Source organism: Zootermopsis nevadensis, unplaced genomic scaffold (assembly GCF_977971745.1).
Source record: "Zootermopsis nevadensis isolate Lab colony 2312 unplaced genomic scaffold, Znev_1.0 Znev_ptg000031l, whole genome shotgun sequence".
Taxonomy (NCBI): domain Eukaryota; kingdom Metazoa; phylum Arthropoda; class Insecta; order Blattodea; family Termopsidae; genus Zootermopsis; species Zootermopsis nevadensis.
The window spans coordinates 2805929-2820493 of record NW_028259163.1 but is presented as its reverse complement, the minus strand read 5'-3'; the positions used below and the strand labels follow the sequence as shown (position 1 = coordinate 2820493).

The 14565-nt window shown below is 39.3% G+C and overlaps 1 protein-coding gene across 11 annotated transcripts in view; it reads right to left on the bottom strand.

Annotated features, from left to right (window-relative positions):
* The window catches only part of heph (polypyrimidine tract-binding protein 1 heph), a 543355-nt gene that overhangs the window by 209435 nt on the left and 319355 nt on the right, over positions 1 to 14565 (bottom strand). Inside the window, exons 1-2 of one of the 11 annotated variants that reach the window (XM_087359362.1) lie at positions 12810 to 12867; positions 506 to 600 (exon numbers count right to left, since the gene is read on the bottom strand). The exons of the other annotated variants lie outside the window; for them this stretch is intronic. The gene's annotated coding sequence lies outside the window, so the exon portion shown is untranslated. Of the gene's footprint in view, positions 1 to 505; positions 601 to 12809; positions 12868 to 14565 lie in introns of those variants that run through there. 11 annotated transcript variants of the gene reach the window in all.

The following is a 14565-nucleotide window of genomic DNA, read 5'->3' as shown; positions in this document are numbered from 1 at the left end:
TCGGAATGGCGTGTGCATCAAATTTTCGCCAAAGACTCGCCAAAACGGCTACGGAAACCTATGAAATGCTAAAGCAAGCATTTGGGGAGTCCGCAATGGGTCGTGCACAAACTTTTGTGTGGCATTCACGTTTTAAAAATTCTCCGGAACCGTGGTTCCACTGTAACTTTTTTTCACCATTACCCAAAACATAGATCCTTTCTTAAACACCCAAGGACTGACTGGAGATTCGCATTAAGTGTGGTATCACAACACAGCCAAAAATTAAATTCGCCAAACAGTTTTTTAAACCAAATTCGCCAGGTAGTTCCAGAGCTAATACGCGTGAACAGGCACAATCTCCCATAACGCGTTAATGTTACGTCCATTACTGAAAGGAATTATACGTATAATCGTGTTGGGTTTGTTAGCATCGCAGAGTTCCAACTACAGATTAACATTTGCACTAAAATATAAGGTTCAAATCACACTACAACCAAATATACACGCAATACTTTCGACTTACGTCTCAGTTGCGCAGGGGTTTGGTCGTGGTGTCTCACGATTGATACAGATCCCAATAACGGAGATTCAAGTTGCCAAGCTAATGTCAACACTCACCTGAAAACAAGAAAAATCAAATTATCAGTAAAAAAAACTACACGTGTGACGACGCGAATACAATTTTTGTTACATGTATTAACCCACACAAACATGTATTATAAACCTGGTTACATAAACTCAGAAATAAGACTGGAATTTTTGACTACAGAAAGTAAACATAAATTTTACATTCTTGTCTTCATCCTAGTATTCAAGAGCTGACAAGGTACAGGCCACAATTTGTTGAGTCTTACGATAAACGTTTATAAGAGAAATCTCTTGTGCACACAATTCTGCTCTTACGAACAATTACATTCTGGATAGAAATCGTAAAAGCGAATCGCAATTTCCCACAAGTGAGATGTTAACAATGACGGTCTCGTTCCAGAATAACCAGAAAATGAATTTAAAAAAAAACCATAAACCATCTTATTGACTAGATCAGTCACGATTAATGACGCACAAATCACAAAAGTGTTTAATAAACATCAAATTCTTCCACAAGACACGCCGAAACAGAGCGCACAGCGAACTAACTAATGTTTTTTCCCACACTAGTATCACTGATTGACTAAGCGACGTTTTTCGTGTTTTCGTTAGCACGTGCTCGAATTTGTTCGGGAAGATTTCGTAAGAGCGATATCGCGTTCGGAGCCAAGAGCGAGTTACTGGGCCTCTTTGTAAAAGTTCGTACAAGCGAAATTTCGTAACATAAACTTTCCTGAAACGAGGGAAGATTGTAAAATGTACCTCGTGTCTCTAACTGTTAATTTATTTTCACATAAAATTCCAGTGTTTCGATGCCAAGCACACGACCTGCAATCGTAAATTAAGCAAACCACTTTTCGTTAAATAAAAATATAATCAAAACCTGTGACCTAAATTTCGCCAGTTATGAATTTGCTGGCTTGACTTCAAAAATTCTTAAATTATATTAATACAACATGTCTCAGTTTTAAAATCCAAATTACAAGCGGAAACTTTATTCATAACATGAAGGTGACGTGACATTAAGGTGATATGGATCCTCAGATCTCAAAACACATAAAATATTTTTACACATCAGATCTAAATAGAATACAATCAAATCCCTAAACCTTCATCCGTCTTAAATTATTTCGAAACTCTACAGTCCAACTTTTTCCTTGTGCCCGCGAATCTGCGCATTACCGGCAGGGAACATGAGTGTATGTCCTGAGCCGCGTTGTCTGTATAATTCTAATTAATAACAGACACACAATGACATAAATAATAACTCTTAATCACAGAGCCAAATTAAACCCACACACAGTTTCGCTGTCTGTTAGACGCCTCATCAAATCAACTGCGCATTCAGCTCATAGTGGTCACGCGAAAAAAATGTCGGTGACTTTTTAAAACACACTGCATGGAATGAAGACTAATAAGTCATCTATTGACAGAACATAACTCGGGTCGTATTAACAGCGGGATATTAAATTTCGCTTGTCTACATATACGAATATGTTCATGTTTGTACAAAATTCGTTTTGACAAGTCCCTCGGTTACTATGGTGACGAGTAACCAAATTTAACGGCATACACCTAGTCCAACTTCAAACACGTTGTATAATTTCACCTTCATTTGAAAACCCTTTCACTGTTATACGTTTGTACTGAACAAGCACATGGCAAATGCGGTTTAAACCTAGAACCGCATTGCATGAACAGGACAGCCAATAACTTCGGAATACACACGGGCCTAGACTTTTACATACGCGCAAACCGACTTCTGTCGAAAGCAGAAATCTAAAAATGATAGAAGACACTGAATAAAAGATAATTTCAAAACTAATTAGGGCTACCTTTGCCAACTACAGTCTCCAGTCCAAGTTGCGATGATTCACTCGGACGACATCTTTATAAAGACATGACATGACATGTCAGGCAACTGTCCACCATTTGCTGTCGGGGTATAAAGATCTTACGTTCAACGAGAAACATCGAAAGTCGATACAATTATATGGACTCGAAATTTATAGGAATTATACCAATGCCCTGGCAGAATGGAAAAAAAAAACATTCAAATGCCCAATTTGGACATGAATATCGCAGTCATAAGGCGCCAAAATAAACTAGAATCACACCCCAAAAATTAAACAACATTACAATCTATATTTTCCATCCCTCGTTTCATCCTCCATTCGTCTCCTTTTAAATTTATAATTCTATCCCAAATATAAAGACGGCAAGTTCCTTTGAAACGTTTTCAACAACGTTAAAGACTACAACACGGAGTCACAACACAGAAGACAACATTTTTGATTTTCATTTTCTGTTTTATTTCATTTTTTCAGTAACATTTCTTCTTACATTCATGCGTAAGGATACGTAAAACCCACTGACGACAAACAGACCGGAAGCAACATCGCACATTCAAACAAACCCTTCTCTCCACGAAACGAATGGGTCGCAGAATGAAGCAGCTCCTGTATTATTCAGCTTTGAAACAGGCTGGCCATTTGTCCATAAACTACTGCACGCAGCTTATATGGCAAACGTGTGCTACAAATTGAAAACTTTCTGACAGAAAAATATTCAACAACACAAAATAAATTATTACTTCTGTTCGTTCGTAAACACAATTCCCCCCTTCAAAAAAGGACGTTTAATTAACCTGCAAAACACTTCCTTTGTTAGCAATTAACTTATTTCTCCAGCGTAACAAAGGATCGGTCCTTTCACGTCCAATCCCTGCAAACTTGCATACCAGAGCACATGGGTTAGTTTAGGTTACGTTTGGTTTGGTTAGGTTAGGTTAGGTTGGGTTGGGTTGGGTTGGGTTGGGTTATGTTAGGTTTGGTCAGGTTTGGTTAGGTTAGGTTAGGTTTTGTTGGGTTAGGTTAAGTTAGGTTAGGTTAGGTTGGGTTAGGGTAGGTTATGTAAGGTTTGCTTAGGTTAGGTTTGGTTAGGTTAAGTTAGGTTAGGTTAGGTTATGTTAGGTTTGCTTAGGTTAGGTTTGGTTAGGTTAAGTTAGGTTAGGTTTGGTTGGGTTAGGTTAGGTTTGGTTAGGTTAAGTTAGGTTAGGTTAGGTTATGTTAGATTTGCTTAGGTTAGGTTAAGTTAAGTTAGGTTTGGTTGGTTTAGGTTAGGTTTGGTTAGGTTAGGTTAGGTTATGTTAGGTTTGCTTAGGTTAGGTTTGGTTAGGTTAAGTAAGGTTAGGTTTGGTTGGGTTAGGTTAGGTTAAGTTAAGTTAGGTTAGGTTAGGTTTGGTTGGGTTAGGTTATGTTAGGTTAGGTTAAGTTTGGTTAGGTTAGGTTAAGTTTGGTTAGATTAGGTTACTAGTATATGGGATGTAGTGTAGTCTGGTGGAAGTATACCTGAAGACGGAGGCTGCAAGTATCCCCTGAAACGCTGTCAAACTTCTATCAGACTACACGACGCTGTAACCCTAAAGGCAGCCGCCATCTTAGTAATCACCGCTGTGAAGACCCCAAATCCTTCACAAGTACAAAACTTTACAATAATTAATAATTTCATACAGAAAGACGTCAAACCACATTTCATCGTGCAGGCAAATGGAAAAATGCTGAGAAAACCTGGCATAATTCACGAATAATCTACCAAAGACAAAATGTCGAGAAAAGTCACTGTCGTGTTTTTAACATTCAAAATTGCAGATCCTATACAGATTTAAAAACATGCACTTTGTACAAAGACAGAGCTCGCTGCTAAAAGGCTGAAATATCCTGACAATGACAACTCTGACATGTCTCTTTCTTATGTCTCCCATCCATCTTTAACGTTGAGTTGCCTTTGAACTCTCTCCTGCGGGTCTGACGAACGGACAGGCCTGCTGTACTTCTTACAACATACCTAACCCTACACCCTTCACATTTAAATAACTTCTCATGGGACCAGGTTTCGTCCCCCATCAGAGGTTAGCGATACGTGAAACATTTAGCATCAGGCATGAGTGAAATATAGCACACGCAACGCGAAAGACGAATTACCAGTCCTGCCGTAGTTCCTTGGTAACACAGCGTAGAAATAATTTGCATAAATTGAAGTCAATTACGAATATCCCGCAAATTCTGGCGTTACGTATCGATAAGAGATTATGGCTCCCATTAACATGCAAATAGGCCAGATTTGTTTCACGAGACTTCATACATTCTAATCTGCGTATAACTCAAATTGAAGTCGTCGTAGGACTGAGCTGATCTCCGTTCATTCATGGACCCGGTCCCAGAAATGTGTACGAGAGAAACTGAACTATTAAGCACCAAATTTGGGCACATCAGAGACCAAGACACGCCAACTACAGATGAGACGAGGCGCTAGAGACAACTTCTTTATTTCAAAACAGACGTAAGACGCTTAGTTTGCAGTGAACAGTTCGAAGCACGGGGTATAAGATAACTCAACGGGGCAATTTCGTCAAAACTTAAAACAAAGTGCTTAATCTATTACGGATGTTACCTCTTCAAACCACCCTAACCTAACCTAAAAATCGCCAATACAGCCATATCCTCAGTCATCTGAAAGCGAACACATACGTTCATACCAAATGTCCTTTACGATACATTTTAATATTATCATTCCACAAACTCCTACGTTTCTCAACATGAATGACATAAAACCTACAAAACATAGTAAAGTGTATAATAAAACATGTGATACATATATTTAAAACTGCTTTAAATGCCTAAACATAAAATGTGTCGAAACAGGAGAAAAAAGTACTAAAACGTGAACCATAGTTTAAAAATATTTTCGAAGTCGAAAATGCCTGCCTTCTGGACTGTTACGTGCGTCGTCTAGTTTTAGTAGTTCAGCAACGTTTCAGAGGTTCCTGCTACCTCCATAATCAGGGCGATGTTCGCCAGACTACACAAATGTTCTCCCTTCGCTTAACTACGCTGACATAATGAGAAACATGGAAAACGTACCTTCATTCCTTGGTTTAATACCATGATAGCCAACAAACCTGAGGAATCAACCGATCGGCAATAAGTCAACCCAAATTACATGAGTAACACCGCTTAAAATTCTCAAAGTCGCATACGAACCAATGAAAACATGTATAAGAAACGTATTTGTTTACAATACAGTATCTAAGACAGTAGAACTGATAAAAATAACTTCTGACACATGAAGTTATCGGCGGACTGCCAGCGGGAAGATTTCTAACCGACGCATCAAGATGAGTCGATCTCTGGACACGCGATTGGTTGTGAGTGTAACAGCGCACACTGCCATTGGCTAGAATTTGATCCGTTAACGATGAAGACGAAAAGGGGACGACGGAAAATCGATACACAAAAAAAAACCCAACAGCTGATGTTCAAGGGTTCGCAACAACGTTCTATTGAAACTAGTTCTGCTCGCCCTTCGGTAGGCATTTATAAAGACCCCCACGGCCGACAAATGCGCACGAATAGGCTCTATTTTATAACAATAAAGGTCCCTTTCCTATTTGCTAGGGAGATACAGGGTGTGCGATAATAATATATCACTCGAAACACGTGGCAAATATACATATTTCGCTATTATACCTGTTCATCTAAAAAAAAAAGTACTGAAGATGACGTAGTATTTTTCCTACGAAACCATGGTACCAACCGACAAGTTTACGCCGAATTTTAACCCAGAAGACTGGTTCGTCACTCCGAATACGAAATTCATCCACAGACAAACAAACCTTCTTCTGGTTTGTACCCCACGTCCTACTTGAAGTTCATCCAGACTGATTCTAGAAAGATGTTTCATCTGCTAACCGTACGGGCATAAGAAACAATTACGTAACACGACAGTTATGATCATGAAGATACTCCACGGCCTGGGTGACGTCCTGACGTCTCGGATGAAAATGCTGCCTCCGTCTTCAGGGTCGAAACATGTCACGAAATTTCAACCACGAACGAAACCAGAATAATCCTATCCCAGAATACGATTATCAGTATCAGTAATTCTGTCAAGAGAGTCTACATCTTTTTTCTCCATTTATTTCTTGGTCTATTCAAGGTTGCTTTGTTACCAAACATCGAATAAATGGTACAGTCTGATACAGTAACATTTTTGTACGTCGTTTAAAATCACTTTATCAAGTGGAGTTGTTTTTAGGATGTAAGTAAATGCAAGAACGATTATAAATATTTCGTTGGACTGCGCCTCGGAACATTTATGTGTCCGGATTCAAGAAGCTTAGGAAAGGTGGTCTTCCTACCAAGATTAAAAAGACAGAGAGTGCTGAATATAAATCAAACAAATCTGTATTTATAGTTCTCCGAAGGACGCGAGACTTCGGAGCTCAGACGAAGCCAGAAAAGAAGATTACAAGCACCAGAAATGAAGTTTGTAAGAACAATGGATTGTTTTATGCTAACCGATAAGACGCGATATTAGAAGCCAATTAAAATTTTAAATGGAACGGTTAAAGAACAAACACAGAAATGGTACGAAAGAAATAAAGATAAAATAAGGAATTTCGTAACTTGATATCAACTCAGCCGGAAAATATTAATGGGGAGACAAAGTAAAAGATGGAAATCAATTGGGAACATTAAAGGTCCTTTGGCCTAATTCGTGGAATTCTTTTAGAAATAACCTATCTAACTAACTAACTAACTAACTAGATGGCTTACCGAACCCGAAGGTTCATCACCGAACTAACCAAAGCCCTCCACCGGACCCTGTCCTGGGCCAACAAAATCCAGTTTCCTTCAACTCCTATCTCCCATAGATCCCGCCTGAGATTATCCTACCATCTACGTCTAGGTCTCTCCAGCGGTCTCTTCCCCTCAGGCTTCCCAAATAGTCGACCCAACCAACCAGATGGCTTACGGAACCCGAAGGTTCATCACCGAACTAACCAAAGCCCTCCACCGGACCCTGTCCTGGGCCAACAAAATCCAGTTTCCTTCAACTCCTATCTCCCATAGATCCCGCCTGAGATTATCCTCCCATCTACGTCTAGGTCTCTCCAGCGGTCTCTTCCCCTCAGGCTTCCCAAATAGTGGACCCAACCAACCAGATGGCTTACGGAACCCGAAGGTTCATCACCGAACTAACCAAAGCCCTCCACCGGACCCTGTCCTGGGCCAACAAAATCCAGTTTCCTTCAACTCCTATCTCCCATAGATCCCGCCTGAGATTATCCTACCATCTACGTCTAGGTCTCTCCAGCGGTCTCTTCCCCTCAGGCTTCCCAAATAGTGGACCCAACCAACCAGATGGCTTAGGGAACCCGAAGGTTCATCACCGAACTAACCAAAGCCCTCCACCGGACCCTGTCCTGGGCCAACAAAATCCAGTTTCCTTCAACTCCTATCTCCCATAGATCCCGCCTGAGATTATCCTCCCATCTACGTCTAGGTCTCCCCAGCGGTCTCTTCCCCTCAGGCTTCCCAACAAATACCTGGTGCACACCTCTTGTCCCATCCATGCGCGCTACATGTCCCGCCCATCTCATTCTTCTCAACTTAATCACCCTGACAATATCTGCATTTAAAATTTAAATTTATTTAACGATTATTAATAAACAAGAAAGTACACGGATAAAATTAGTCGGCGCCTAACTTAAGCCAATAACCGAGTACCTCTGTGGACAATCTGAGGAAAAGCACGAAAACCCTGTCAAGACACAGCCGCTATCTCGAGATCTGAAGACGGGTCCTCCCGAGCACGACGAAGGGCGTCTAGCCATCTGTTCACGACGACATTACAACAAATGAATTATTCATAAAGGAAATATCGAATAAAATATTTCGAGACATATTAATGTATAGGTGAAGTTAATGGGCACAGCGCGTATAATAAATAATATGGGTCAACATGTTTTTTTTCTCTCCCTGCACACGTCTGCTGTTTGTAGGAGAAACGGAATAAGATTCCAGCTGCATCGGATTTCGATTTGGCTCGTCCGGTTGGACAGGAACTAGGAGACGCGTTGTGGCAATGATCGACCAACGTTCTTTGAAGCAAACGCCAATACAAATTACCGTGAACGAGGGAACTATACCCAACACACAAACACACTTAAAATTGGATTGTGGCTAAATGAATTGCTTTCATTTACCAACTCATTTCTCGAAAGATGTTCGAGAAAATGATCTTTTAATTTAATAACGAAACAAAGACACGTTACATCTCCCCCAAAGGCCACCTCGATGGTACACTAGCGTCTTCACTCAGCAGTGCATGCCGGGATGTTTCCCGACGAACCACAACAACACTGCATGTAAATAATGAAGGGTTTATAACATGACTACCTGGGGCTGGGCTACTCAACAAACAAACACGAGGCATCCCAGAGCATTCAATAGCCGGTGCTGAAGAATTAATTTCTAGGTCTGTAGAAAATCAGCCTATAGTTAACGGTTTATAACTATTCGCTATTCGTCACGTGTCGATGAATGTGACGTAAACACGTGGCAAGACAAATTCCTAGCACAGAAAATGAGCCGACGAGTGTACCAAATAGTTTCAAAAATTCTTAACGCCACCAACCATCAAACATTGTTTATGATGGGGCTTGAAACATAATTAAACCACAATCCCACGACAAGGTCATGACCTCAACGGGTATAAATATTTTAATCTCAACGTGCACGTACACATCAAACAGCCAGGCTTCACCGATATTTTGAGGGCACTGAGTAATTATGCACAGGAAATAGAATAAATGATCTCAAACCTCGAAAGTGCAGACTACAAACTTCAGTCAACGGGGGGAAAAGAATTCTTGCTTTCAGGCATCCTTCAGTACGTCTAGCGATTAAGTCTCGGAACACAATGACGACACAATCTTTGCAGATCGTGAGCTTGTCTGAGGGACAGGACAGAACTCGGTCCTTCCTCGTTCTTCGCCGCGACGGACGAGCGAACAAGAGAACCAACAGATGATAAGTGGGATCATTTATTGCGTTCCAAGGGGGGGGAGAAACACAGCGGGTGGCAAATCATTAGAACGGCCCCCCCACGTAGTAACCAATGACGATGCATTTGACAGCATTTCGAAGATAAAATAACAGAGATCTTCTCTCCCAGGAAGCAAGAACGCAATGAACAGGTAATCTGTTACAGCAAATGACAGAGCGAAGATTTTTCTGGGCACAGGGGCAGAAAACACGAAGACTCTTACATGAAGACACCACCACGTATTATTATAACATTCAAATAATTATAGACCACGGAGTCCAACAAAAACAGAAATTAATTGCACGAGACGAGCTCCAAAATATGTCCCGTCAAGCTGTCGGAAAAGTTCGGTCGTCAAGTTCAGTCTCGCTACAGATTCGATTCTCAGTTCTTGTAGAATCTCCAGGTGCCTTCTGTAGTCTATTAGTGCGTTGTTACTGGCTGTATTTCAAACATCACGATTCTGGAATAATCTTTGAACTTTATCACACAGGATCTGTTAAAGCATTGGTATTCAACCTTCTTTGTTCGCGTACCCCCAGATATAATTTCTCTTCGACTTTGTACCCCCAAACTTGTTGGTGTATAATTCAAGTTATACACAGTATATAATCTATATCTAAAATAAATTAAATAAATTACATTACTGTTTATTCAGTGTTTATCATAAAATAATATATATCTTCTTAAATTTCACGTACCCCCTAAGATGTCTTCGCGTACCCCCGGGCGTACGCGTACCCCAGGTTGAATACCACCGTGTTAAAGCAAAAGGCTGTTAACACATACATCGTAAAAGGAACACAAACGTTCCAGATCCACCAAGAATAATCCATTATTAACCCTTTGAATCTCAAAGATCGTCTAAATAATATTTAATAAAAGTTCAGTCCCGACCTCAGAGAAAACACAACCCCTCACTACTACATCTTTCACAAGTTAAACTGATATGTTGTTTAAAAAAATAATCTCTATTTATTCTGAGAATCATACTAAAGTCATTGGAAAAAAACAATGTTAAAGCAGGCGGTACACATAGTTACCACTGTACCTTATAGAGTAAAGCCGTAAGAAACAAATTTGCCACGTCTATAGAATATAGAAAATACTTCACAGATTAATTAATTACCGACGTATTTGCACAACAAACGCAGAATATAGCATCTTCCGCGATGTTACACTGTGGAGTCTGGTAGAGATAAGCCTACGTCTCAAACGTAGCTCACAGCCTCCATCATGACCCTTACGATAAAGATTGTGAAGTCCGTCTGAAACTTAGATTAATTTACACCAGACTACAACATCCCAGGAGATGGTCATCATCGTATTCCTCGACATCAGAACCTGACGTCTCTTCAAAGAAACACTTATCTGAAAAGTGAGGTCAAGATGGGTCATTTCTTAGCATCTAATGACGAAAATAATAAAAGTTAGCAATATATAGAACATTATTACTGATAAAAAAATTTCACTTCATCGCCCAGACGGTAACTTTTTCCAATGCCACGGTTAAAACAAAAGACGAGTTAATTGGCTAATGAATACGTAAGTGTTTAAAACCTCATCAAACTAAGAACAAAACTCAATAAAGTTTTTAGCAACGATAACACTATTTCAAAACTATCTTCAATGCAATGCCTGAAGCAGATTTGCATTGTACTTTTCTTTTTAATGTCAAGTCTATTCTAAAACATTTCATAGATACTGGTGTCTAGAATTATACTTTACGTAATTAAAACATTTTCTTTGTACTATGACCTATATACAACTCGCCATTAAAACATGAAATCTAAAACAGCGCGAGAAAGATCATCTCAAAGCTTAGTAACACGAGCTGAATGCAACTTAAATACGTAACAGAAATGTTTACAAAACATTGCAATACGTTTCCGACGGTATAAATGTTCTACACTAATTCAAAACTTAAAACAAGCGAGAGATTGTTCGTTCTTACGACGCTAATGCAATTAGGGGCAGTTTCCCAATTAGGCAGCATCTAGTAATTTGTTATCAACAGAGCATCATCCATTAGAAGACGTACTTTTCTAACCCTTCAGAATTAATGTCGCTCCAATACAGTATTCATGTGTAAGATTGTCCCGAATATGCTGTACTTTTTTAAAAAAATACACATGCTCTAAAAATCTGTAATAGGAAAAGGGGACGGCCTTTTCTGGAATGGAATATAAATGGTTCACCACCCCCTTTCACCCGTCTTCCTGAAGAACAGTCAATGTAACCATAGCAAAAAGTTTGAAGTGGCCAATTAAATGTTAGCATTAATACAAAACGTGTCGAGATGAACATTATCCATCCCATTCAACTACTTCCTTCAGGAAGGAAAAAAAATTCCATCCCACGATATCGGGAATATTACTATTTCAAAGATATTTGTAATATGAACACGTACGGATTCAAGTGCTTTATCGTCGAAAGTATTACGGCATTACAACACCTAATTTGCGAAATGGAATTACAGAAATGCATCTGCCGGGTTCCACAAGAGATCCCTTGACATACAAGCAGGTAAACAGAATTTTCTCCACCCCCGGGGGTACGCGAAGACATCTTAGGGGGTACGTGAAATTTAAAAAAGATATATATTATTTTATGATAAACACTGAATAATCAGTAATGTAATTTATTTAATTTATTTTAGATGTAGATTATATACTACGTATAACTTGAATTATACACCAACAACTTTGGGGGTACAAAGTTGAAGATAATTTATATATGGGGGTACGCGAACAAAAAAAGTTGAATACCACTGGTTTATGGAACTGCGCTCGACGTGTAGTCTCGTAGAAAAACAAACGAAGTTTAAGAAGCACTTACTGCCTGCATCGTCTGGGCATACGTAAAATATCGTAGTCCACAAATCGCATCAAATTGTTTACCAATTACATGGCTATTCTTTTATCGATCGTGTTACGTAAATCGAATAAACTGTGCACTGAAGGCATCAAAATAAACATGCAAATGTATTTCAAATTACGCGTATAAAACTTTCAATATATTTTAATTTACATTTCATATCGATATTTAAGAAATCGATATAACTAAGCGTGAAAATAATTTCACGGGCAATAAAACATGACCATACTTCAGAAATTCTCCGAAACTGGGAAAACTTCATACCGCGTCCAATATCGTTTCTTCAAACTAAAGTAAGCTACTATAATCAAACGTGTCGCTATAATAAAAGCTTAAAGAATGTAATCACAGGCCTGTGCTATTTATGGCGGCTTCTCTACTAATACACAGAAGACATCAAATAAATGAACGCAGAATGAGAAGTTCTTTCCATTACATATTAATAACGGCTCCAGAATGAAAATCCTTACCAGTACGTTTATTAAGCCCTTGGTCACGAGTGCTTTCAGCCTTACAACTACGGTCAATGTTAGGGGACTCGTCTACCGGCTTACCGGTGGTAGTCGGAGTAACAACATTCTACTACAAGCTCTCTCATTGGTTCAGTTGCGTGTAGTTTGCAAACAAGAGCTTCTTACCTCAAACAACTCCTACACTACAGTTTTATTATAAAAAAGGAGCTTCACTGTACATACATACTGCGGGGATAACGGGTGTTTACAAAGTCCCACACCACAGATTGACTCAGTAAGTAAAAAAAAGAATCTGTCTCACCCCAAACCTTATCGTTCTGATTCTCCACTAACAGCAGTAAGTAAAAACCCTAGAACTTCGACGTCTCATGTACAGCAACCCCCTCCCCTCCATATGACCTGAATTTCGTCATTAAAAAATTTCAAGGTCATTTAAAACATACTAAAAAATATCAAAAAGCTATCTTATCGACCAGCAGATAGAAATTAAAATCGACTGTAGACATCTAATGCCATATTCGCGCCGTTTCGGTTTCCACAAATACCTTGGGGCTTTCGAAACAATTAAGTTCTGAATTACTGACAGAAAATACGTCTGTATTTCTTATTTCCCAAGAGCGACACGAAATATCCAGCCGTCTGAACACCAACAAGTTTCATTTGAAATTGCACTATAATCTGTAGAAGCGTCTCCGATAAAATCAACACCAGTTTCGAAATCAAGTGGGCCCCATTCCACAACGGTACGATTATACACGCAAAAAAAAAATACCCAGAGAAGACAATCATTTGAAATTGCCCCCAAAGCCTTGTAACAGACTATTACGAACAAGGCTTGAGATAACCGTCCCAAGAATACGAGGAAGACGATGGCCATTTCAAGAACCGTTATATTGGGTCAGTAATCTCGCAGTGAGAATGTTGAAACGTTTTATTATAAACTTTTCTGAAAGCGGTCTACAACCCCAGACACGGGAGCAAATGCGACTTCTCATACAGTATTGCCATTCTGTTTTACCGGCGGTAACCACGCCAAAGCCACCAGTCAATATATAAAAAAACATTTTTAATAACTAATTAAACTGTGAAATTTTAAAGAATATTTCAAAATAAATATTACACATTTCAGAAGTTCACGCTTATTATAAAAAAAAATACCTAAGGAAAAAGAATTTACTCCGAAGACATAAACACAGATGAGAGGATAATATTAAAATAAATCTTACTGAGATACATTAGCATGGTGCTAATTATTTTATAACTGGCTGTGGACAGGGATCTGTGGCGGTCTCTTGCTAACACGATAAAGAACTTTCTGGATCCATATAAGTTAGACTATATCTTAAACCGAGTTTATTAATTATCATTAACTGTGCTTCGCGTAGATTCTTATGTACGCCAACATAATGTACCGATATAAAATTTAAAATCGTGCCCCAAAACCGCGAAGTAGTTCCAAAGAATTAAACGTGCAGACTGACAGACAAGCCTCCACATTACGCTTTCATTTGATACAATTTGCAATACGTCACGAAAGAAACAGCCGACTGTCACATTCCAAGAATCGCTTGAAATTCTGCGGCAACAAATCTTTGGCCAGATGCAATGACATTTGCCATTCGCCAGGACAGAGACAGGGGTACGTGGAGGATTTCGACTTTTTTTTTTCTAAATAGAAAAGACCTTACTTTTCCGCACCAAAAAACACAGGAAAACTGGGGAAAGCAGAATAAGAATCCAATTTGACGTGCAG